At 44.9% G+C, this 26,328-nt stretch overlaps 1 protein-coding gene across 5 annotated transcripts in view; it reads left to right on the top strand.

Annotated features, from left to right (window-relative positions):
- Window positions 1-26,328, top strand: part of PRKCE (protein kinase C epsilon) — a 475,917-nt gene that overhangs the window by 23,022 nt on the left and 426,567 nt on the right. The window contains exon 1 of one of the 5 annotated variants that reach the window (XM_025868897.2): window positions 7,165-7,274. The exons of the other annotated variants lie outside the window; for them this stretch is intronic. The gene's annotated coding sequence lies outside the window, so the exon portion shown is untranslated. Of the gene's footprint in view, window positions 1-7,164; window positions 7,275-26,328 lie in introns of those variants that run through there. 5 annotated transcript variants of the gene reach the window in all.

Here is a 26,328-nt window from a genome sequence, read left to right as displayed (position 1 = left end):
GGAGGCTTTTGAGAAGTGGCAGTTAAGCAGAGACCTGAAATGGGAACCTGAAAATAGTTTAGTGTGGTTGCATTGTGAAGTGGGATGGTGGGTGGGGGTGACTTGGAAACATGGGGAAAAGTGAGATTTATTTTGTCAGTTGACTTTCTTCCTCCATCACTCCCTCCCTTCCTTCCTTCCTTCCTTCCTTCCTTCCTTCCTTCCTTCCTTCCTTCCTTTCCTTCTTCCCTCCTCCTCCCTCCCTCCCTCCCTCCCTCCTTCCCTCCTTTCCTTTCTTAAAATTTAATCCTGGAATCATGAGAGGCCGCTTTAAGTGCACTGCAGTTTGTGAGTCTGGGCTCTATTCTGAGGGTAACAGGGGAGCCAGTAAAAAATTGTCAAGCTGAGATATAGCCTGATCAGATTTGAGTTTTATCTTCCTGGAGAATGGATCAGAGAGAGATTAAAAAATTAGGGACCCGTTGTAGTGAACCACTTAGAGATGCTGGTGGCCCGAAGAGGGAAGTTGGCAGGGCTGATTATAGAAGAAGGTGGGGCTGACAGTGGACTGAATGTGGGGAGTGAGGATGGCCAGGATCTAGGATGAAACCTAGGCTTCTGGCTTGAGCAGTGGGGTGGCTCTGGGAGCTATTTACTGAGATGGGCAGTTCAGAGGAGCGGGTGTCTTTCTGGGTGTTGGGGTCTTTGACAGCTGCTTTATTTCTGCTTTGGGGAATTTCGTTTCAGAATAAAAAGGGCTGTGTAAACTGGGGAGCGATGCGGATAATTAAAAGGTGAATTAAGTGATAGAAACTCTGAAGAGGTAGTAGGAACTGAGATGAGCATATTGGTAACTTTTCCTGCCTTTTTCTCTGCCCCTACAATGTAAATATCAACCTCCTTTTATGAGTCTGAGAAATCTTTGAGGACCTAATCAACCAAACTGGTGGTTCATGCACTGATCTGGGGGAAAGCTCTGTGCCTTTATTATATCAAGGGAATTTCTACCCACTTGGCTCCCTCACCTATTTCTTTTTGGTTTTCTTGGATTGCATGTGTATGTGAATACTTCATATTGAAATTTGGGCTTTTAAAAAAATTTTAATATTCCACCTATGTTCAAATGGGTTCAGAATATATAATATAGTTCTTTTGAATAATGTGATGCAAAATGTTCTTAAGATATTTTTCTTTTAAATTAAAAAATAAAAGAAACCAAAGGTAAGATTTTTAAATTTATTTTGGTGTTTGTTAGTAGCGTGTTGTACAGTTTTGGTGACATGTGTGAGGGATCAGATTTTAAAATGTCTACCGTGTTGTTATATTCTGTAGATTGCAAATGTTTTGCAATAGTTATTGCCAAATAAAAAATGCATGTGCTAGTGAGGGTGACTAGTCATTTCTAAACTTCTTTCTGATTGTAAGGGCAGAGAGTTGCACTTGAGTAAATCCAAGTGTTAAAACAAGTATTAGGTGAGGAAATTTTATCAGTGAGAAGTTAGAATGCAAACAAATCTGTAGTAAGGAAACTTTGGCGGGAACTCTTCTTTCAAAATAACTAAATTATTTGCTGTCCAGAAATTTATCCTGGATTATCTGGAAACTTTTTTTCGTTTCTCGAAGCTGAAGCTCAGCCTCAGTAGATGCTGAGATGTCACAAATACAACGTGTTTTTTAAATTTCAGAAGTCATGGGAAGCAGACTGCATGTGTAGGCATTTGTGAAATGTAATGCAAGTAAAATGAAGAGATACATATTTCAATTGTTTCTCTTCTATTCTTATTGCGCTATCTCATTATCAACAAGGTTCATCCTTGATGAGGCCTAAACAAGTGGAAAGTTTCTCATTTTGAAGTTTAGTTGTTTTTTAATTGGTCACACAAAAGAAGCTTACATTGATTTTGAAAGACAAAACATGTCATTGTTTTTTTCACTAATGCCCAACTTCTACATGGCTGACTGGATATTGTTCAGATTTTCCAAAAGAAAAAAAAAAGAATGAGAGAGAGAGAGAGAGAGAGAAACACCCTTATTTTGGATCAGAAACCAGTCATGGAAAATTTCATCCTGAAAGGATAATGTTTCATAAATATGCAACCAACAAATGACAGTGTGGCCACAATATAGTCTGCCCCTGGATTCCACAGACGATCTCTTGCTGTAGCAGTAAACTACAGGTCCACATGTTAGGTGCAAAAGAAAAACGTGGTATTGGAAGCCTAATCAGGCATTTCTACTGGGATTGAGACTTTTTCTTCTAAGACCCAGACTGGCGGAGGCAGAAGCTCCTACTTCATCCTTATTCCACATGGACTCACATATTTTTACAGCGAGTCTATTGTGCAAAAGGTGGTTTTGCTAGGGAAAATTCTGCCCTCTGAGTTTGCAATTCGATTGGGAAAATGAAGTCTACATATATGAAAATCTCAGTCTGTCTGTAAGAAGTGCCAAGTACGTGATGCAGGCAGGAAGCACTGCAGATCTAAGAAGGTCAGGCTCAGGGGTGTACAGGCTGTGATAGTTGGAAAGTCCTGCTGGGAGAAGCGGACTGTGAGCGATGGGTTGAAAGATGGGGAGGGTTGGGGCTCATGTGGGATACTTACATGAAGAAGGGGTGTGAGGGGCTGGGGACTGCCAAGAGCTGGTGAACATGGGGCCCTGCTGTAGGTTTGTCAATTGACTTCTGTGGGCACTGGTGACCTTCCTGCGTCTGGGTTCCTGCCAGCTAGGACAGAGGGCTGGCTCGACTCAGCTCTTCCAGGTCTACCCAGAGGACTATGCAACACAAAGGTGAAGTCCTCCTAGAGTGAAGGATGGGAGAAGTCTATTTTCCAAATCTAGGCTCTGCCTATTTCCCACACTTTTATTCCAAGCTGTTAGATTGAGGAAGAGATTTAGCATCTCTTTGTGTAATAGAGGATTTTGAGAGAGATTGTAATAACTATTGAGAGACAGAAAGAATTAAAGATTAACAGGAGGGTGTTGGGATGGAGGGTGAGGGGACAGGTTTGAAGCTAGCATTGACAGACTCAACGCTGGCTGTTCTAGAAACAAGAAAAGTCACTAGACAAATCATAAGGGAGTGGTTCGGTATTAGGGCTATAAAGTTCTAGAGGTTGCCAACTTTGTTGAGTTTGAATGGTGAGTGCCAGTAATCTTAGGAGGCCTAACAGCATGATTTGTTCCTTCCAGGTTAGGAGATTCTGGTATGTTTAGGCTGATAGAATGGGCTCTGTATGCCTGTATCTCTCCCCCACCAGAAGGGAGATGGAGAAGACCATGCTCCTAATATCCCGAATATGTGCTAATATATGGTAGGGATGCTGTTTCTTTGATTGATAGTTTTATGATTCCCAGAGTTGAACATTAAAATTGGGTTGTTGACATTCTCAGGACATGGAGAGCCAAATTGGGAAAGTAAAAGATAAAGACAAGCTGATAAACACAGCCCACTTTTGCCATTAGGCGAAAACTCGGTCACTCTGAGATATGCACATACACACATACCTAAGGCATCCTGCTGTCGAGTGATTTTCAGAAGAGAAGAAAAACTTTTTAAGAAACATACATATTACAGAGACTTTCCGACACCTCACATACTTTGACTTGTGAAAATAAGTAAGAAGATGTGGTTGTCTTAAGGTGCTTATAATGGAAACCAGGCTAATCCACATAAAACAATCAGAGCGTTGTCTTAAGACGCTTTAAAGTTCCTATGCAAAATAGTGTTCTTCATTCAACAGACATTTATTGACTAGCTACTGTGTTCCAGACACTGTGTTAAGAGGTTAGAAGTTGTAACACTTTAGTAACTTAGGTATTACAGTCTATAGTGTTTTCTTCCTATATTTATTATAGACTCTCTTCATTTGTCTCCTGTTAAGAACTAATTATGATTGAGTGTCTGGGGCCCTGTAGTTCTCCTAAATTTTAGCCTGGTGGGTTTTAAATTGCTCTTTGGAAATTGGTCCTATTACATTTATCTATAAACTGACTCATAAAGTTTTCAGAGTGCCCAAGTAGGAATTTACCCACCGAAATAGAGGCCAATCTGGTTTTGGTTTTAGTGTGTTGGTTTTAGTGTTTATACCTGTGATTAATGCCATGTTTGACTCCTGGAGCAATTTCGTCTGTTACTGTGTTCCAAAATGTATCTAGTTCTTTTGGCTCTCTCTCCCTTGGCCTGGGGGTGAGGCCAGGGAGACCAGAAGCAAGGGTTATTTCGTGGTGGCACAATCGCTGTGTCCCCTGTGAACGGACACGCTCAGGTGATGCCTTTGGGGCTGGGAGAGGTGCGCATAGCCTGCATTTGTGACAACGGAGTGGCTTGGTCCCCCGGAGCGAAATCAGCCAGCAGTCCCCACTCCTGGAACATCTATTGTCTGAGTCACTCAGTTGGCACCTGTTACATCCTGTGTTAGGTTATTAGTAACCTTTGCATGCACTGGTTTCTGTTTACAGCTTTACCGCCCCACGGTGTGGACACATGGTTTCCTTTCCCTTCAGATCCTTTGGGCTTTATGGGAGCAAACTTGATCTGTGTTTTAAATGGGGGTGCTTGAGTTAGGAAAATATAAGTATTGTTCATTCAAACAATTATGAATGGACTACCTGAACTTACTTTAAAAAACCCAGATTTAGGGAGGCATCATTGACATATAGTAAACGACATGTATTGAAAGTGTACAGTTTGATAGATTTGGATTTGCTAACTTGATTTCTTATTTTTTTAAACATTCAGTAAGCACTGATTTTATGTAAGTTGCCTTAGAGTGTAAAGTAGGAGCTTCCACAGTGACATGCGTGTGGTGGTGAGGGAGTAATTTGGCACCCAGATGACTTTCACATTGTAGCTGTCTGCCCGGGGGGAGTTGCGCTGCTCCTGGCATGCAGTAGGCATGTGATAAATCCTGGTCACTGAAGGTCACGTGTGTGTGTGTGGCTCTCAAGTCGTCATCTGTGTGCCCTTTAAAAAAGGAATACTTTACCTTTTTTACTTATTTTTTGATGGAGGATAGGTTTTTACATGTATTTTTTCCAGCTTTATTGAGGTGTAATTGACAAAAATGTATATATTTAAAGTGCACATGATGTGATACATATACACATACATATATACATATATGTATATACATACATACACACACACACACATAGTGAAATGATCCCAGTTAAATTCATTGACAGATCCATCACTTTGTTATAAACTATAATGCCCTTAGCAACATCAGGCATTTTATCCTTTTGACAAATCCAGCAACGATTTTACTCCCTGAGCGGAGGGATGCTGGCTGGCTAAGTCTTGGTTAGAATCTCTGCAGAATCTCTTTTTCTCTGGATCCCTCTTTGCTTTTCATAAGGGCTGAGCAAGTCCTGGAAGTTAATTCAGTGCCAGGGCAGGCCAGCTGGGTTTTAACTGATTCTAATTAGCACCCCCATAAGCTGTAACAGTCCCCCCCCCAAGCAGTCAGCCAAGTAGCATCAGGAAAGGTGAGACATCTTTCTTTGGCATCATCAAAAAAGGCAAAACTATTTTCAGGCTCAGTCTCTGCAAGTCCTGCCTTTCTCAGAAATAGGGAGGAAGTGAGATAAGGAAGAGAAGTACCTGAGGGGCAGAATACCGGGAAGTATTCCTTCTAAACCGGACTCGTAGGCTTCGAGCAGCAGGAAGAAGAGGCTGAAGGTCTTTGCTCTCAAGTCCTTGCAGCTCTGGATGGACATAGTGAGAGGAGATGTAATCAAGCCTTCCTGTTTCACGGGAGCCAGGGAAGTGTTTCTTGGGAGCAATATTTATGGCCTTTTCAGAAGGCATCTTCTTACCTTGAACAAATCGTTAGAGCTGGAACTGTATACTGATGCCCAAAGAGTAAAGTCTAAGAAAACAGCCCACAGTCTTGAGCGCCCCCTCCCCTCTGGCCACACTCAGCAGGGATCCCATGTCTGTCTTCGATAGTCAGCGGAGGCTCCTGTTTTTTCCTGCCTTGCCTAGACATATGTTTTCCATTGATGGACAGCTAAATTTGCAGCCAATTCTCAATCATTTGTGGTGTTAGGGGGACAGAAATCATGTGGGAAGCTCCATCCACAAGTCGACCGAAGGCCTTATGAGTCCGAAGTTTCAGTCTCCCCTGCTGTCCAACACCATAAATGACTTCAGAGTACAACTGGCTTGGTGCTGGGGAGGGGCGTAGAGGGTGGGAGGCAGTGAGAAGTTATGCCAGAGCTGGACGAAGTGGTGAAGTTTAGTGGGGATGTTGTCATTCCCTTCCTCTCCATTTAGTGAGGCGATGGTCTTTTCCCACCTTATTGAAACTTGCTCTCAGGAACATCTGCAATCAGCCATTTAGACCCAAGTGAGACTTAAGTCAGGGGGTTCCCCTTTTCAGGAAATTTGCCTTTTGAATCTGGGTCTCCTTGGTGAGCTGAAAGGCCCGGTGAAAGACTCATAAGGAGATGAATAGGCAGGCATGATTCTGGGACTGCACTCAAAAGACAGCATGGGAGGTGCCTGGGTGGCTCAGATGGTTAAGCGTCTATCTTCTGGCTCAGGTCATGATCTCCAGGTCCTGGGATTGATCCCCACGGCCAGCTCCCAGCTCAGCGAGGCATCTGCTTCTCCCTCTGCCCCTCCCCCTGCTTGTGCTCTCTCTCTCTCTCTCTCAAATGAATAAATAAAATCTTAAAAAAAAAGAAGAGCACCATGGGCCAGCTTCAGGCTGGGTTTTCAACATCTGGAGTTGAAATTAGTTCAACTAGACCCCCAGCAGGAAATACATTCCGCCTTGTGACAGAGGTACACACATGGGGAGTGATGGAGTAATAGTTACTTTACTACATGAGAGGCACCTGATCCATTTTATTACCCTATTATTTAATTTAAAAAATGTTGATTGGACCTCCTAAATTGATTTTACCACTCACAAGTGGCACATTGAGCTTGAGGGCCAGGCCCAGCTGCTGTTGTTCTGGGTTTCCCATGGCTGGGCGCCTGGATAGGGGGCAAGTGGGGCTGAATCTCAGATCTCGTTTCTCTTGCCAAGCAGGCTTCCAGACTTGGGCTGGATCTGCCAGAGGAAGGGGTGCCTTTTAGAACATGCACATGGAGCGGTTCATGTGTCTAAGGCATGTATGCGTAGGAGTTTTGTGCCCCTACCCAACATCATCTTTAATTTGCAAATAGGATCTGTGTGGCTGGCAGTGTCCTCTCAGTAGACACGGTGTGGAAGAGAGAGAAGGAAGAAAGTTACAGGTGTGGAGAGGCTCGGTCCAGAGAAAGGACAGCCACCGTGGTACTGGTTAGTGTGTTGGTTTCTGGCTTTTTTCTCATGTCCCCCTCCCCCTTTTTAAATAGATTTTATTTATTTATTTGAGAGAGAGGGTGAGCACAAGCAGGGGGAGAAGCAGAGTGAGAGGGAGAAGAGGGAGCCCAACTTGGGGCTCAATCCTAGGACCTGGGATCATGACCTGAGCTGAAGGCAGATGCTTAACTGACTGAGCCACCCAGGTGCCCCCTCTCATGTCCCCTTTTGTGGTCAGAAGATCCAGAAAGTGCTGAACCAAGACAAGGGAGAAAGAGCCTGTCTCACTGAAACACTGGCCACTGCCTCTTAGAGAACCAAGGCTTGTCTGAAGAGAAGAGCTGCATTTTTGTATGTGTAGGAAAATTAGGAAAGAGAAGTGAGGGGAAAAAATAAATGCAGTAAAAAAGGAAAATAAATCATAAGCTCAAAAAATATTTGTTGAGAACATTCTCTGTACCCGAGACTGAATGAGATGCCGCACTGTGTAAATGGCTTCTTATAGTCACCATGGATTATAATAAATTCGCGAGAAAAAAAAAGATATTTGCCCATCTGCATGAATGCTCTCATTTGAATTCTATGAATTTTCTTCACTTTTAGCTAGTCACTGAGCGTAAATTTCCTGACCATGGAGGAGACTCAACTGTTATTCAAATAATGACCATTGTGCCAGAAGGGAGTGTCAGAGAATAAATTAAAGTTAACAAAACATTTGCCAAGTTTCCTAGGGTAAGAGAAAGTTTTCTTTTCCCCTCGTGTTATTGATAACACCATGGAAAGCATAGACGTCTAGCTGGCATTTCTTTCATGTCAGAGTTCCTCACTCAGCAAATATTTACTGAGTGTCTACTATGTCCCCTGACCCAGAGTAGGCACCTGACCTGAAGCAGAACTGAGAAGGTCAGGGGCCCTCAGGGAGCAGGCTGGAGGGGAAGGTAAGGCTGACTCCTGATCAAGCATGAGAAAGTGCCCTGAGCCCCCCGACGATGGTGATCAGTGAAGGTTCCACTCGGTATGGACCAGTTAGGATTAAGTGTGTCTGCATGTGACAGGAAACCTATATCAACAATGGCTTAAAGACACAAGGTTTTATTTTCTCATGAACAAGAGATCTTGATCAGAGCTGATACGTATTCCCTGAAGCTGTCAGAGACTCAGGCTCCGTCCAGCTTTCTACTTCATCATCGCTAGAATGTGGTCCTCATTTGCACGGTCCAAGATGGCCGCCAGGCCTCCAGCCATCGCATGGTCATTCCAGAAGAAAGGGGAGAAGAAGGGCATATTTTCTCCCTTTTAAGAAAGGTTGGGGAAATAGAGCCTTTTTTTCTAGGCAGTCATGTGCACAGCTAAAATTCAGGAGGTTTATTACTAAGAAAGAAGGGGAGAATGGATATTGAGGTAGGCAACTAGAAGTCTCTCTCCAAGGATTGGGTACAGTGGTGTAGGAAAGTTTTGTAAAGGGGTTGGGATGTGATTCAGGCTTTCATGGACTGGGCAGTATTTGGATGAGACTGGCTGACACCCTGTACACTGGAGACCAGACTCCTCTGCTGTGGCAGATACACTAGAGCTTGTGAAGGTCCCGCTCTAGCAGTTTCTTTGCTCCCTATCCATGCATTGATCCCTGACCGCCCAGTAGCTCGAAGAGGCAAGTTATAGCTTAGGGGGTTTTGGGTAGTATCGTCATTGAAAACTTTAAGTATGGGAGATTTTGTAGGTATAATGTAAGAAATCACTCACAGAAGTTCTTAGGATGGGTTTTAGTTCCTTGTTTTGTATTTGTCATTGACAAAACACCCACCTGACCTCTATAAATTGTGGCACATAAAGGGGACGGGGAGGCACGCAGAATCCAGGGGGCCCTAGCGGTGGAAGGGGGCGGGGGGGGGGAGGAGCAGTGGGAGGGTCCTAGAGAAAAGCATTTTCTTCTTCATCATTTCCCTGCTTCTGTTTCACCCAGATCCCAGAGTAGAAACCAGCAATTTGATTTTCTCCTTTTTTTTTTTTCCATTTCTTCTAAGGGTTTGCAGAATATAGAGCTAGCCGGATTACATGGGTTGTTAGGGATCATGCTGCCATCAAAATGAAGATGTCCACTGCATTTATTAAATGCTGTCGTGTAGGTACTTGCTGATGCTCTTGGACAAGAGAAACAAAGAAAGAAAGTACACATGTAGAAAGCAAGAGGTGGAGTTATGCACATATGATATGCTTATGTGATAGCTGAATGATACACTATTTACTGTAAACAACAAGAGACCTGTAGAGTGGCGTGAAATTAATGTAGAAAGACAGCTTTAGAGAAAAACAATCAGGTAGGAAATGGAATGGAAGCATCGGCTCTATTCATGGTAAGGATAAGTGAGGATAATTAAGATAAACTAGCCCTACCGGATATTAGATGTTTTAAACAACATTATATATATATATATATATATATATATATATATATATATATACACATATATATCTAAGTAGTATAGTTCTGACTCCTGAATGGACAGACAGATCAATAGTACAGAATAGAATCTGGAATTGGGTGCCGATACATACAGAAACTGTCTTCAGATCAAGGTGGCATTTTGTATCAGTAAGGAAATGACACATTATTCAATACATCATTTGGGATAACTGGGTTGCCATCTGGGAAAACAAAAATTGGATCCATACCTCACTTCTTGTGGCAACATAAATGCCAGATGGATCAAAAATTTAAATGTTAAAAGTAGTAGAAGAAAATAGAGAAGTTTTTAAAAACCTCGTGATAGTGCGGTCTTGCTAGGTATAACACAAACCCTGGGAACCATAAATAAATAGATGAATATGTTAAATTTCAGAAAACTAACCCAGACCTCATCTATGACAGCTTCATGGACCATCATAAGTAAGGTAAAAAAACAAAAACAAACAAACAAACAAAAACAGTGAACTTGGAATCACAAATAAAACCCAAAAGACAATATCCTTAATTGATTAAAAGCTCTACTAAATGAATAGAAGGTCCACAACATGATGGAAAAATGGGGAAAGACAAGAACAGATGATTGACAGAAAAAAGAAATAAAGTGAGTGTTAAATATATAAAAAGATATTCAACCTACAATAAGTAATTTTTTTTAAAGTACCAGAATGGTAAATACATAAAAAAAAAAAAATTATCATTGAGGGTAGAGGGAAGCAGACATTCATGCATAATGGGAGCTTAATAGTGGGTATTTTGATCATCTTTATTCAAACGGGTATCATTAACTCAATAATTTCACCTCCAGAAATGTTATCCTTCAGAAATATTTATGTGTAAAGATACGTAGGAGAATATTCATAGCAGTGTCTGTAGGTCTTCATTACTCTGGGTTTCATTTTGCTCACCCGTGAGGGAGAAATAATGATTTGAGTTTCCTGACACTTGAAATGGCGGTGTAAGGGTATCTCAGGAACAAGTGAGGCTGCCTGAAAGAAGAAGACAGGTATTCTCTAAATTTAGGATATTATTCTGGTGTTTCAGAAAAAGGAAGAGTCCTAATTATAAGGTAATTGCCCTTAGGTAATTGAAATGCCGGGGCAAAGTCATCCTAGTCATGCTAGGTTTCTGCTTGCTTCTCTACTCTGGCATCAAATGCTCAGGGGAGAAAAATGCGCAGGGAAGCACAGAAGGTTGGGAAGCACTTGGAAGGATTTTGGAGGTCAATGTGATGGGGGTGGCTGGTGGCCTTTTTGGCACTGGGCCCCAAGAGAGGGAGCCCCTGGTTGATGGGCCCCTCACCACGTGAGGGCACCCAGCCCGGTCTTCTGGCATGCCTTGGGGCAGGGGGGGAAGCTCCTCTGGGGCCATCTTCTTGGGTTCCAGAACATTGGGAGCCCTCAGATTTGACATTACATTGACACTAACAGTAATTTAACTCAGATAATGATGCAACCTGTTACACAGGCCATCAGCATAATCATAGGTAAGGAAATTGCTAAGGGAGGTCTCTGAGCAGTCGGAGGCCAGAAGGAAATATTTTCAAGTAATTAATGGATGGGCAGGTATAGAATTTTTTTAATATTACAAAACAAAACAAAACAAAACCAAGATAGCCCTAGAATAAGATGTTTTAGCATTATTTGTCCAGAAAACAGTATATAATAGAAGGTGAGCTGAGATTCGTGGAAGTGAAAGCTCATTTCTTTTTTAAAATGTCGTTATAAAAAACATCATGTTAGATTTCCTTGTTTGTATTTTTTCCCTCAACCCCAAAATAAAGCCTAATAAAATAACCATTCTGGGAGTTTATAAACAGCAGTGGCTACAATTTAGCAAAATGAAGGGAATTTAACTTGGATGAATACATTATGCATAAGAAACAGAGCATCAGTCTGGGCTTTGTTAATGGCAAAAGCCTAAACCACCAAATGATTGTGTTGATTTTGTGGGTTTCTTGAAAGAACCCAAGCATTTAGAATCTCCCTGACTTATGTAACATTTCAGCTTGCATTGGTTAAGTCAAGAAAAAAGGCATGGGGAACAAGATTTCAAATAAAGCTTCCTATCTGCATCAGAGGAATGTACTCTGATTATTTTTTAGGATGATTTTATAAATTGCACCTATAGCAAATGCATCTTGGGCCTTGTGTCAAGTGCATTAGCTGAAGAGGCTTTCATATCAGAAGGCTTCTGAAGTGACTGTACGAGGCATAATTCATTAGTCGCACATCAACTATATAAGAGAATCAGTGTCGACCTTTTAGGGAGCTCACATTTCAAAACAGATAGCACTGGTCTGGCCAGAACATTGGAGCACGAGGAAAAATGAACAAAATATTGCAGACAGGAACAGGCAGAGGCGTGCTCTGTTTACAGCAAATACCATAAAAGAAAAGCAGGGTTAAAGAAACCTAATAAGCTGGGGGATCATTTCTTTGGTTTTCATGAAAGGATTGATTTGAGCACAACTCTTGTAGCAAGTTGAGAATAGAATCTGATTTAAAAAAAATCCAGATCATGGATTCCTTGTTTTAAGCGTGTAATATAAATGAATAACGGTGACACTTCATGTAATTGGGGAGTTGATTTCAGATAACCTTGGGCAACCAGAACATGACCATGAATGAGGAGACACTGTGGAAGGGCAGAAAGAACAGAACGGAAGGGCCAGAGGTCCAGCCTCCAGCCACCCTCAGGTCATTCTTTGGACTGTGCTTTCCTCCCTGGGGAAATGAGGGCATTAGAAGGTTTCAAGGTCTCTCTCCTTGTTGAAAACCGAAAATATGTAATCTATGCTTTATCTGTGTTTATATGTTTATTTATAATATATATATATTTTAAAAGATTGAGTACATAGACCTTGAGAGGAATTCAAACAGTAAAAAGGCAGATGTTGAAAAGTTAGCCTTCCTCTTACCCCAGATCCCCAGGTCCCTCTCCGGAGGCACCACTATACTAGCTCCTTACATATCCTTCCAGAAATATTCTGTAGGTATATTATGTGGATATCTTTTGAAAACGAATGAGATGGGACGCCTCGGTGGCTCAGTCGTTAAGTGTCTGCCTTCGGCTCAGGTCAGGATCCCAGGGTCCTGGGATCGAGCCCCACATCGGGCTCCCTGTGCCACGGGAAGCCTGCTTCTCCCTCTCCCACTCCCCCTGCTTGTGTTCCCTCTCTCACTGTCTCTCTCTCTGTCAAAAAATAAATAAAATCTTAAAAAAAAAGAAAGAAAATGAATGAGATAATCGGCATACACATCGTCCTGTTTCTTCTTTTACTTAACAATTTCATAAATTGTTATTATAGGTTCATATTGATCTACTTTCATTTTCTGAAAGACTACAGTGTAGTAATCCGCAGTTCAATAATTAGTTTAACCAGTGTCTTGATGAATAGTCACTTTATTTTCATAGACCTTCCGTTCCCTGCAGCTCTGAATTTCTATGACTTTAACATCTTGTCTAATAAGATGTATGAGCATGGAAAAAACAGTTGTCACAAATCACATGTGCTTCTCCTCGTGGGCTATAAAAGCGCACCCCCTGTCAGCCCTTGACCGCAGTCATGTGTGGGTTGACGAAGGTGAGCGATGAACCGCCAGTCCTTCTGTCTATAGAGGCAGGAGATGGTGGTAGCACATCAATTCACTGCAGGGTTTGGCCTCCTGCACTGCCGTTTGTACCCTTGAGAACCACTGTTCCTACTGATGGCAGGGTCACTGGTAAAAGGTTAAATCAGATTTGAGATAAAAACCTCACTGCCTTATAAAATGATAGATACTGGGGTTGCCTGGGTGGCTCAGTTAGTAAAGCGTCAGCCTTCCGCTCAGGTTGTGATCTTGGGGTGCCGGGATCGAGCCCCACATCAGGCTCTCCGCTCAGCGGGGAGTCTGCTTCTCCCTCTGCCCCCCCCCCCTGCTCACGGGCTCTCTATCTCAAATAAATAAATTAAAAAAAATGATAGATACAAAAACTAATAAAATGAAATGATAGATACATACGTTTTAGAGATTATTCCTTTAAAAAAGACTTAAAGAAACCCCTGGGGCTGCGGAAGAATCCCTCAAACAGAGGGTTAAGCATGTATATGGGAGCTTGCAGTAAGGGAGTGAAGAGAATCAGGGAGGTGAGGGCAGGAGTGATTGTCCCTCTGTGTGTAGTGATCAGTGACGAGACTAACACACTCTCCGGGGGGGTGTGGAGTGGGGGCAAAGGACAGGCGATCGGGGACCTCCCAGGGCTCTCGCCACTGAGGAGCAATGGAGTAGCACCGTGGGTCACGCTTGGCCGCCCAAGGCTGACGGAGCACCCGCAAAGCAGGGGCCCTGCAGATTTATTTTGGAAAGAATTTTATGTTTCATATTTACCAAAAAGCTTCAGAATGGCCATCATGACATTTATTGGACTTCTTTCCCTTATGGCTTAGTATTCATTTTATTTAAAATCGCACACATCGACAGCACCAAGGTTTTAGGATTGAGGATCTAAAGGCTGGAACCAGGCTGGAGCAGGGGCCTCTGGAAACCAGTGAGCCGTGTCCGGCAGTGGCCAGACTACACAGTTCTCCTTTCCAACCTGTTCAGGGAAGAAGGGACCATTTGCATTTCTGTGGCAGGGATAGTAGTTTTGCTACCCCCAAGTTGTGATTTCCTCACAGGAACGGGGCTAGGTGCACCTGCCACTGCTGTACTTTGTCTCCAGAGAGACTGTGGATTTTCACTGTGACTCACAGGTAGTATTTATGGCCACCATGCTGGTAGCAACAGACAGACGGAGTGACACAGACTGGGAGAGTGCTTCCCCTCTTTCCACTCCGAGGTTTTTCTGGAATGCCCCCAATGTGTTGGTTTTCAGTGTTTGTTCAAGAAAGACAAAAGAGAACGACTCACCTTCTGGCTCTTTTTTTCTACCCCCCCCCCTCCCCCCCCCCCCCCCGCCCCGGCCCTGTTCATTCCTAAAAGGCGTTTGGTGTGAGTGTCCACTTGGTTGAATTGAAAGCATTTTGGTGTCAGCATTGACATTGTGATAATTATGCTCTGCTTCACTTTGCGTGTGAAGAGAGATACTGTCTTTATCAGCCTCTTCTCCCCACTCCCTTTTAGCGAATCTAATTTCTGCTGGCTGCTATTTGAGGTCATTAGCTTAGTGGAACAGAGCCCCGTGCTAATGAGTACAAGGTCACAGCTTTGAGCGGAGGAAGGCCTCACTTTCCTGAGGACACCTGCAGGCCCGGCCAGCTGCTTTGCCAATGTTTCCATGAGGTGCAGGGAGGCTGGGTGAAGAGGGTGGCTTCCACTCAGCCCATCTCTTTCTCTTTCTGGACACAAAACGCACATCTGAGGTTCTTGTGATTATAGATCAGTAATCCCGTCTTGGGAGATGATGGTTTAAGTACGAATATACATTTAAGTCTAACAGATTTTTTTTTTTTAATCTGCCCTCATTGTAAAAGTTCTTTGGTGTGCATGGTTCATTTTTGTTCACGAATTCACCAAGAAGTTAACGAGTTTCAAGAAGTCCGTGCATACTGAGGGTTCACAAAGAGGAATCAAGACATGATGCCCGCGTGTCTTAGTTTCCTAGGGCTGCTATGCAGAAGCACCACAGAATTTATCCTCTCACAGTTCTGGAAGCTACAAGTCCCAGATCGAGGTGTTGGCAGGGCCACACTCCCTGTGAAACCTGGAGGGGAATCCTTCCTGGTCTCTTCCAGCTTCTGGTAGCCCCAGGCGCTCCTTGTCTTGTGTCAGCAGAACTCCAGGCTTCAGCCCTGCCTTTACATGGCTGTCTTCCTTCCCACTCTGTCTTCTCTCTTCTAAGGACAGCCAGTCACTGGACTGGGGCCCACCCTGATGATCTCATCTTGATTGTCTCCACAAAGGCCCTGTTTCCAAATAAAGTCACATTCACAGGGATGTAGGACTTGGACACAGCTTTTTGGGAAGTGCAATTCACTCCATAATCCCACCTGTCCTCAGGAAGCTTCCAGTTCAGTGGGGGAAGCTGATAGGAAAGGATGGTGAAATCAGTGCTAAAAGAGACCTGAGTGCTGCTGGGCTGGGGAGAAGTCCTGGGGGGAACACACACACACACACACACACACACACACACACACACGGGCGTGCACACACATACACACATACACCCCAGCCAACACCAAAGACACATCTCTAGTGTGATGCAGAATTGCTAAGTTATAAAGGCTCTGTACAGTATTCCCTGGTGTGTCCTTGAAGGATGGGTGGATTTTAGTTACAGAGAAGTGGGCAGTGAAGGGCATCTCAAGCTGAGTGTGAGCAAAGTTATGAAAGCACGCTTGGGCAGACCTGGGAAGAAAGATGCTTCTGGCAGTAATAGGAGGGAAGGATTAGAGATCTGGAGACTGGAGACCAGTTGAGAGATTCCGCTGAGGCCAGGAGGGCTCAGGAGGGCCTGAATTTGGAAATGATGGGAAGTCAGGGAGAGATCATGAGGAGAGGGGTAGGGGCGGGGAGTTGATGGAAGGTGGCAGTGGATGAGGAGGGGGGAGACGGTCAGAGGACTTCTGGTGGGGTGGGGTGGGCTGGGAGGATGGTGATGCCTTCAGACAGGGCGGGGGAGCTCAGTAGGAAAGCACATTTGAAAGGGAGGTAATACATTTGCTTGTCAGTGTGTGGAGTTTGAGGTAACTCTAGCTCCCAGGTGCAGATGTTCGGCACAAATTTAGAAACTTGAGATTGGCATTCTGGTGGAGAGGTCTGGGTTGGAGGCAACAATGTCCATGTGGTAGTTGAAATCATGGGAGCAGGTGAAGTGGACCTGAGAGTGGCCAGAGGCCCCAGGGGGAAGCAAAGCAAGGCCCAAATCTTGGGGCAAGCCCAGGGGATGGACAGGGATAGGAGAGGGTGGTGGGGAGAGAGTCGAGGCGGTACACCCAGCAGGGCTGCGTCCTCCTTTGAGTTAGCTGAGGAGAATGGAAAATAAGGAGGCTGTCAGAACTGACAGCTGATGTTCCGTCTGAGAGGCTGATTGTGAGAAAACCCTTTCCACGAAGCGATTGGTGGCAGAATCCAAATTGCAAGAGATGAAGGGGATGAGCGGGAGATGTAGAAGTAAGGCAGCAAAGAATAGTCTGTCACTCTTGAAAAGGGGAGAAGGGTAGACTGTCACTTCATGGCAGGGACAAGAGAGATGGTGGTGGGGCGGTAACCTGGGGAAGCAGAGCAAAAAGAAGGAATAGTTAGGAAGATAGCAAAGAGAGGATAATTACTTGATGGACTAAGTTTTAGTAAAGGTGGCAGGCTGTGGATCGCTCGCAGGGAGAGAAGTTTAACTGAGACTCTCCAGGGAATTTTGAGAAAAATATAAGTGAGTCATTGTGTGCATAAAGTCTGAATCTTATGGAGATTTTTAATCCATGAGAATCACTCATGTGTTGGGGTCCACCGCCCTCCCGGAAGACTGGAGAATGAGCTCGTTGACCCACGGACAGAGAACTTTGTGATTATTGACCTCTTCTGTACCCTACTAGCATGGAGATGGAGGGCTCCCACCCCAGCTCCAGTAGCTTCTCCAGAGATTGTCCAGCTTTTTCATTTTATGGCTGTTTCCAAAACTAAAGGATCACTTTTACATCCCAGATAGGCTTTCTCTGACCCAAGAACTAATGCCAAGTAAAATGTCTCATCTGGGAAACAAAAGTGCCATAGGACCCTGACCTGGAAATAACAACTGTTTTCCCTCTGTCACCATCCAGAAAAACAACTCTGTTCTTCCCTTCTTTCCTACCTCTCTCTAGATCGGCATTCTAGAGAACTGGATCTGGATCTGGAGAATGGGGCAGGAGAGTGAGGACGGGGTCAGGAAGCCTGGAGTGTGTGACCACAGCCCTTTGCCATACTCCTTAGGTATCAAAGGCATCAGTCAGTCTAGCTCCATGCTAAGTGCAAATAGATGCAAGAGGGACGGGCCTCCTGCTTTCGTGGGACTTACATGGGACTGAGACCCTATTCCACACTAGTGGAAGAGAGCAAAGTTCTCTGAGAAATGCATGTGTGCTAGTTTTGTGGTTCAGAAAGGCAAGGCAAGGGCAGTATTGGCTAGAGTGGTTGAGAAGGGCTTCGTGGAAGATAGGAGTGGGACTCTGAATGACGGGTGGTTGGTTTACGTAGATAGGTAAGACATGCAGAAGCCTCTCGGGTTGACGGCTAACACGTTGGCCTCAATGTGGCGTGTCCATGAGACAATGAGAAGATTGGCCAAGTCTAGAGGGGTTGTATCTAGGAGTGGCCTGTGATCAGGTAGGATGAATCTGGACTGTGGAGGCTTTGAGTATAAGGCTGAGGAGTGTAGACTTTCTTTCTGAGAGAGACTGGGAGCTACTGAAAATTACAGGAGTCACACGAGGAAGCCAGTGTTTCAGCAAGAGGCTGGACTCTCCTTTCTACTTCAGCTTGGCTGTGAAGAGCTAACCGCCTCATGCAAGATGCATTGGCTGTGTTCCCTGCCCTGGTGGAACTCACATACAGGGAGGGCAGCTCTTCCTTCCTGTTGTTCCTCTTTCTGTCAGGAAACTTCCCCCAGGAGCTTGGGTTTATTCCTCCAAACTGTGCAGAATGTGGATTATTGTACCTCTTTGAGAGGAAAAACCTGTTTTTCAGTTTTTTTCTTCTTTTCTTTTTCCCTCCACATTGGTCTCTTCTCCTTAGCCTTGAAGGACCTTGATAACATTCCTCTTCAGATTTTCCCTAAATCCACAATGAGTTTTCTGAAACCATCACCACTCACGGAAGAGAACACAGTCCCAGCTGGAGGTTGAGAGGCTGAGTGCCTTCCAGTCCCTCTCTCCTTTCCTGCAGGGGAGACGGTGTACGTATTAGATAGATGCCCCTCCACTTAACAAAATAACTGCCCATCACAGAGCTCCTTGAAGAAATCCTAAAATCACAGTAACGGAACATGTGCCATACTTGTGGGAAGTAAGGGCTTTGTGGGGAAGCAGGTGGGGAGCAGAGAAAAGAAACAGATTTTAACGTCAGGCTGACAAGAGTTTATTATACACATCAGTGGTTAAAATAATTACTTTTTTTCAAATTATGAAAAAGGCTTTCTGGCGCCCTGTTAAATATCAGCTACAGTTGCTCACAATAGATTTGCTGGGGCCGCAAGAGACACACCTTTGCTGTTCCAGATCCCTGTGGGAATTTTGGCAGGAGGCAGTGGAGTGCACCCATGCCCTCCTTGCCCTCGAATTTCGAATTTCGCTTGAGATGCTTTGTGTGTCTTTGCTCTCCTGTTGGCTTCTCTTATTTCCCCATTTCGCATCTTGGGTTGGCTATTGTCCTTCCCTAACTGTGTTGCACCTTCTCACGGCTCCTAGGGAGAGAAGACGTGGGGCCACTTGGCATCATCTTTCCATTTTCTTTGAAAAATCGAGGGCTTCCGGAAATAAGCAAAAGGCCTGCCAGGAAGCTGCTAAGAGGGGGTGGAAGTGAGCAGAGACCTGAGGACCCGGACCTCAGTTTTCCCACCCAACTAGAATCTTCTCCCAGAAAGCTGAGAAGGCCGACTGTCAGATTGTTCCACACCGTGAAATTTGGACACCGTGTGGCCTTTTGTTCCAGCATCAGGCCTTTTGTTAGATTACTAGGCTCATCACGGAGCTTGAAAAAGCTCTAGTACCCTTGGCTGTGCAGTGAGGACCAAGAAATGATTGCTCAGGACACTGCTCAGGCCCATGGCCGATCATGCGACCACACCACCCTAGTCACAGATCCCTTCTTGCTGGGACCCCAAACCTCGCTTCCTTTTTATTCAAGGGCCTCCTGTCTGCCTTGGTTTCTTTACTTGCTGCAAAGGGCTATGTTTGGTGCAGAGCTGAAGGCACACCCTTTAGTGACCACTCTTCCATTCATGTCCGTGGTGACACTGGGGATGATAGCAAGATCACAGATGGATTTTTGTCTTATACTTAGGAAGATGCCTCCATATGAAGTGAGATGCTCTGATGTAGCTGACAAGTGATTTCTCATTTCAAAGCCAACGCTCTATCTGGGAGAGCCTGAGAGGGGAGGAGGGGGTGCTCCTTTCTGGCCTTAGCCTGTCCTCCTGGCTGCCCACATTCTGCTTGGTTCTGGTCCTGAGGGGTTTTGTTTTGGAGCTCTAGAGAACTGGTCTGGCTGACATTATTGCCTTTGTACCCCCTAATGGTGCTCTGATTCTCTATTGGTCTTGGCCAAAATATGGGTGAAAATCCATTTTCTCCTTCATTTAACCAGGACAGATATGGACTTTTACTGTCAAAAATTAAGGGGGCGCCTGGGTGGCTCAGATGGTTAAGCGTCTGCCTTCGGCTCAGGTCATGATCCCAGGGTCCTGGGATCGAGCTCCACATCGGGCTCCTGGCTCAGCGAGGAGCCTGCTTCTCCCTCTCCCTCTGCCTCTCTCCCGGCTCATGCTCTCTCTCTCTCTCTCTCTCTCTCTGTATCTCTGCATCTCAGATGAATAAATAAAAAATCTAAAAAAAAAAAAAAAAAAAAATTAAGTAAAACAAAACCAGAGTAGAAATGGCAAGCAGAACCTCCCAAAAAAGCAAAGAAGTGAGGGGACGACGTAGAATAGGCTTCTGCTCTTAACTCCGTGTGCCCCGGCCCACACCATCTGCAGCCCCTCTTTTTCACTCTAGACCTGGCTACCTCACACCTTAGCGGGCTTCCGACAGGGGCCAGCTTCACCTGGAGGCCCAAGGTCCTAACCTGCCTCCATTCCCAGGAGCTTCCTGACTCAGAGCCCCACCCTTCCTTTGGGGGTCCAGACTGAATGGTCAGAACAGCTCAGCTGACCACCCCAATTCCTGGCAAGCTTTCTCGGAGGAGCCAGTACAGATATTTTGTGGGCAAGCTTCTGGGCCAGTGGTGAATATAGGATTTTGTGTATGATTACCTAGATGTACGTTAAACTGTCCACATCACTGGTAGGTGAATTTGATGGAATCTTTTCCTAGCAGAATCCCAAATCATATTTAGAATCTTATTGTAGTAAAGTTAATGTAATCTGGCTTGATAGAAAACATAAATCTCCGGTGGGGGGGAGTGAAAGGGAGGGGCGATTTGGAGGGAGTGTCCCCAGTTACATGAGGGGCCCTGGCTCCCTGGGAGTGGGGGCGGGGCTGAGAGGCTTGCTTTTGCTCAGCATCTCTGCTAATGATGTGGAGCTCAGTAAACATCAAGTTAATGGACTTCCCAGATATGTGAAGTTCTGCAGCTGTTGCAAACAGCAGTGAGCACAGGAAAAAAAAAAAAAGATTCTAAAGGAAGAAAGAAAGGAAGAGGAGAGGAAGAAGGGGGGAAGGAGGTCAGCAATGTAAGCAGGAAATGGGGATGAGGTTCAGTTTTTCAAATCCACATTCTCGTATCTGGGCATGATTGCGAATGCATGTATCCTAGGAACCCATCTGGAAAAACAACCAATCTGAGAGAGCCCCGAGGGTGACCGAGGGCAGGCTCATGGGTGCGAGTGGTCTGGGTTTCTTAGGGTCTGGTGTGTGTGTAGAAGTGATCAGAACAGGCATCACATGGGGACGCGTATGTGCTTACACCCCCTTTGAGAGAATTTACCACCATGATCTTAAGAATTCACCATTAGTATGAGGGCCGAACTGAACGTACCACCAAGAGAGTGGCAACAAGGGGCGCCTGGGTGGCTCAGTCGTTGGGCGTCTGCCTTCGGCTCAGGTCATGATCCCAGGCTCCTGGGATCGAGCCTCGCATCAGGCTCTCTGCTCGGTGGGAAGCCTGCTTCTCCCTCTCCCACTCCCCCTGCTTGTGTTCCCTCTCTCGCTGTGTCTTTCTCTGACAAATAAATAAATAAAATCTTAAAAAAAAAGAGAGAGTGGTAACAAATTATGCCTTGTCAGCTCATTACAAGACCCTTTATAAAGTGGCCCCTGGTTTTATCATTTTAGCTTCATCAGTTTCTATTTCTACTGGACACCCTACACCGCAGGCAAATGGTGTGGTTTGCTGTTCCCATAACGTATTTTTCTTTTCCTCTGCTTGGAAGCCCTGCCTCATGCCCCCCACGTCCGCCCGTCTTCCTCCCTGTCTTCCCGGCCTTCACGGGCAGAGGTGCCACTCCCCAGAGATGTCACTCCCCCTGCAGCCTGTTTGTATTCACCTCTGCTGGGGCATTTACCCCGCCTGCTGCCTTCTCATTTGATTTCTTGGCTGTGTCCCTCCAGGGTTCAGATGCTGGAGTGTAGGAACAAAATGGGCCTCTTTCTTCCTGTTCTGTCATTTCCAGGGTCTTAGACTGTTCCATTGCCACTGTAAGAACTCAGTTAAGGTTGGCTAGCTGAGGAGGTGCGTGAGTTATCAGGAGTTGCGAGGTGAAGGAGTGGCCAGATGGCCTTCCTTGGTGGCGCCACCCAGAGCCCCTTGGTTGGAGGGGCTGTTGGTTGGGGGTAAGGGGCCAGTCCTCATGCTGGGTAGCTGTAGACGTGACTCCGCTGTCCTTATCTATCAGTTGTCCTTATCTATACACAGGCCAAACTTGTTTTAGCAGCCGTGATTCTTTAAAGCTGATCCCAAGGAAGCCTGCCCTGTTGTTTTGTGGTCCTGGAGGATTTCAGAAGCAGAGGTTGTTAAAAGTATGAAATTGACTCCTCAGGACATAGTGGCTTCGAGGAGGCTGTGTTGGTGTTGCCAGCTGCCAAGGAAGGGGTGAAATGAAAGCACCCCTTAGGACCCTGGAAAGCTCTAGTGCGAATGTCGCCTCTTGTGTCTGGTGGGAGGAGAGACACCTGTTTCCCACACTGATAAGGGCTGGATGTGGCGGAGAGGGAGCGGGAGTAGTTTAAGGGGGAGCTGGGTGATGGCTCTCTGGTTCTCAGAGTTGCTAGCCACAGGCTGGGCTGTAGTGGGGAGGCGGTGGCTGGGCGCAGCCTAGGAAGGTGGAAGGTACAGGTCCCAAGGTTAGTGACTGCACTTAACTAACCAGGATGCTTGGGGCTGAGTATAGAATGGTTACCTGAGTTTTCTCTCCAAGGAAGAGAGGGCAAAGCTCTGAGCCCCACCTGAGAGCCAGGGGCTATGCTAAGCGTTGGGGATACAGCTGTGAACAGAGCAGAGGGGTCCTCGCCACGTGGGGGCTCTCAGGCTGGTGGCTGAGAGAGATGTCTGTCAAATAATCCTGAAACAAATGGAAAATTTCAACGTTGATGAGGGCAATGAGGGGGAGAGAGAGAGATGGTACAGAGATCCCGAAATGGGTTGACCTGGTCTGGGTGCCCCGGGAAGGCTCCTTGGGGTCGGGATGCATGAGCCAAGATGTAAAGGAGGAAAAGGCGTAGTTGGGTAAAGAAGGGAGAGAAGAGTTCTGAGGCAGAGGACACGGCTGTGTCAACTGTGATGGAAGACATTTCTTTTAAGATATTCGAGCCGGTGCTTCTGCTTGACTGAGAATAATCTAGGAAATGAGACCGAACTTTGCTTTGCCCAGGACCTTGTCGGACCTTGAGGTCATCTCATAGGTGGGTGTTATGAGTTGAATTATGTGCCCCCCTCCCCTACGGTAAAGCTGTGTTGCTGTCCTCATTCCCAGAGTCTCAGACGATGACCTTATTTGGAAGGAAGGTCTTCGCAGATGTCATCGATTTATACTGAGGTCATTAGGGTGGGCTCCAATCCAGTACGATTGGCAGACATATAAAAAGGGGAAATTTGGACTCAAAGACACGGGGAGAAGAAGGCCACATGAGGATGGAGGCAGGGATTGCAGATAAGTAGCCACAAGGCTTTGGAGAGAGCGCGGCACCACCCACACCTCGATGTCAGACTCCCAGCCCCTGGGGCTGCAAAAGAATACATTTCAGTTGCCTTAAACCACCCCATTCGTGGTGGTTTGTTCTAGCAGCCCTAGGGAACCAAGACAGTGAGGAAGGAAGGGTCGTGTTGAAGATCTCTAGAGAATCGCTTATGCCCTCATGCTAGAAAAAAAAAAATGCCCCCATCAGTCCACCTATGGATGAGAACTCCAGCCCTTTATCAGAGGACAGCTTTAAAATGCAGCTGCAGGGGCTTCTGGGGGGCTCAGTCTGTTAAGTGTCTGACTCTTGGTTTCAGCTCAGGTCGTGATCTCAGGGTCGTGAGGTCAAGCCCTGCCTCAGGCTCTGTGCACTGGGCCGGGCTCCATGCTCAGCGTGGAGTCTGCTGAAGTTTCTCTCTCCCTCTCCCCTTTTCTCAAATTAATAAATAAATAAATAAATAAATAAATAAATAAATAAATCTTAAAAAAAAAATGCTGGTGCACTGAGACCTGCAAATTCACTAACAGGTAAATGACTGATCCCCAGATCTTTTGGGGGTGCAGTTTTTGTCTGGAGAGGGGAGAGCACAGAGCCTACCAGGGTAATAAAGGCTTGAAGCACAGAAGAGGGCATTCTAGAAGGGCTAAAGCAGTGAAGAAAGCAAGTTTTGCCCACCTAGTGGGTAACCCTGGTATGACCACAGGTGAAGGCAGAATTTTTCCTATTGGTCCAGGCTGCTTTCCATTCCCACTTAAATTCCAGGCTAATAAACAACATAAAACACCTTTTACATTGGTGTTTTAAAAAAGCATCTGGATTCTCAGAGACATTGATGAGTCTAGATTCTTTCCTCCTTTCTCCCTTAGTATCTGAAATTTAGGAATCACCTCGCAGATACAAAACGTGAAACCAAATACAAAGAGTGAATCTGAAATGGGGAGTTACATGCTGAAGCAGGAAAGTGGAGATCAGCCTGGTTTAGCAACCAGCAAGGACGCTTTGGTGATGACGAGGCTTTGGTGTGTCATGGCCTGGCGTTCTAGTCCCCGCTGTTAGACAAGTTCTTTACCTTTTCTCAATGTCAGTTTCCTCATCTGTTAAGAATGGGATATAAAGCCTGCCTCTTTAGTGGTGATCACAGGCAGTTTGTTGAATGTGTTTACCTTGAGCTGAGGGATTCATGCCTCCTGAAGGCTGATCTCTGCGACCTAGTTCATTTTTTTCCAGTTCTGTTGAGGTACAGTTGAGGAGAAATATAGATATTTAACTGTACAATGTGATTTTTTTAAGTGTGTGATTTAATGATTTAATATACGTAGACTTTGTGATCACAGTGGATTCCCACAATCAAGGTCATAAACACACCCATCAGTTCTCATGCCCACCTTTTTTTTTTTTCTTTCTTTTGCAGCGAGAACACTTAAGGGCTACTCTCTCAGCATATATCAAGTACAATATTAACTGTAATCACCATGCTGTACATTGGATTCCCAGAACTCATTTATCTTAAAACTGGAAATTTGTACACTTTGACCGACATATTCCCATTTCCCTCATGCCCCTGGTAGCCATGGCTCTACTCCCTGGTTCTATGAGTTGGACTTCTTTAGATTCCACAGATGAATGAGATCGTACAGTATTTGTCGTTCTCTGTCTGGCTTAACGCACTTAGCATAATTTTGCCAAGTTCTTCCGTGTCATCACAAATGGCAGGATTTCCTTCTTTGTTATGTCTGAGTAATAGTCTCTATAGATATTTTAAAAATCCATATCCTTTGACAGTTACGTAGGTTGTTTCCGTATCTTGACTATTTAAAGCATCTGGACTTGAATGAGCTTTAGCCAATGTTCTACAAGAGTGGTATCCAAATTATTAATATTTTTTAGTAGTAGGAAATCCCCTCCCCTTTTCTTTTTCTAAAGAAAGCTCTAGGGGAACCCTAGCACATAAAGTAAACCTAAGGAACTCCTCTGGTTGAGGCAGGGCAAGGACTGTCTCTTCTGTCCCAATCCCTGTCCTCATCGCCCCTTGGACAATACCCTCAAAGGAGCTGTTCAAAAACCTTACACTGAGTGTAGAAGGAGCTAGAAGGGGCTTTTAGGTTTTGCTTTTTTTAAAAAAATTTTTTTTAGGAAATTCGTCCTTATTTTAACTACAAATCTTACAATTTAGCTGCCCTAATAAAGGTGGAATGTGTTGGGCCTCAGCTTCTGTGTAATTATTTTAGCATTCCTGGTGACTTTTATGTACCCCTCTATCTGAGTTTGAGACCACGGTGCTATGTCCTTTCCATTAAGTTTTATTCTCTAGCCCAGAAATACACAACTCGATGAGAGGCTCCTGGAGGGCAGAGGCATTTTATTTGGAATCCCCAGAGTACCTTCTACTAGAAGGACAAAGGCCATCCATTCATAGAAGAGATTCCTCTTTGGATTTTCTTTTATTGTCATAAGTAGAAAGCTCCACTTGTTCTTGTAAAAATTCTTTCCTAGAACACTTATTTTGCTTTGTTTTTAAAGAGACAATAATTGGGCTTCTGTCACATTTTTTGGGAAAACTATCGTCAACGAGGCAGTCTGTTCACTTGCAACAAAACATTCATATTCTTTCGTACATATGCTCACAGAAGAATAAAGCTCAAATAGCTTGTTTTATATTACAAGTATTAAAATGACAAATATGTCTCCAAATATGAAATGATTGGAATAGTGCAGATTTGAATTCCATCTAGATTAGGAGGCATTATTACTGAAAACATTATTATTTTTCTGCCCATCTATCCATCCATCCATCCATCCAT

This window comes from Callorhinus ursinus, unplaced genomic scaffold, assembly GCF_003265705.2.
Source record: "Callorhinus ursinus isolate GAN/ISIS: 27379988/994484 unplaced genomic scaffold, GSC_fseal_2.0 scaffold10, whole genome shotgun sequence".
In the NCBI taxonomy this organism is placed as follows: domain Eukaryota; kingdom Metazoa; phylum Chordata; class Mammalia; order Carnivora; family Otariidae; genus Callorhinus; species Callorhinus ursinus.
This window is presented reverse-complemented; position numbering and strand designations above follow the sequence as displayed.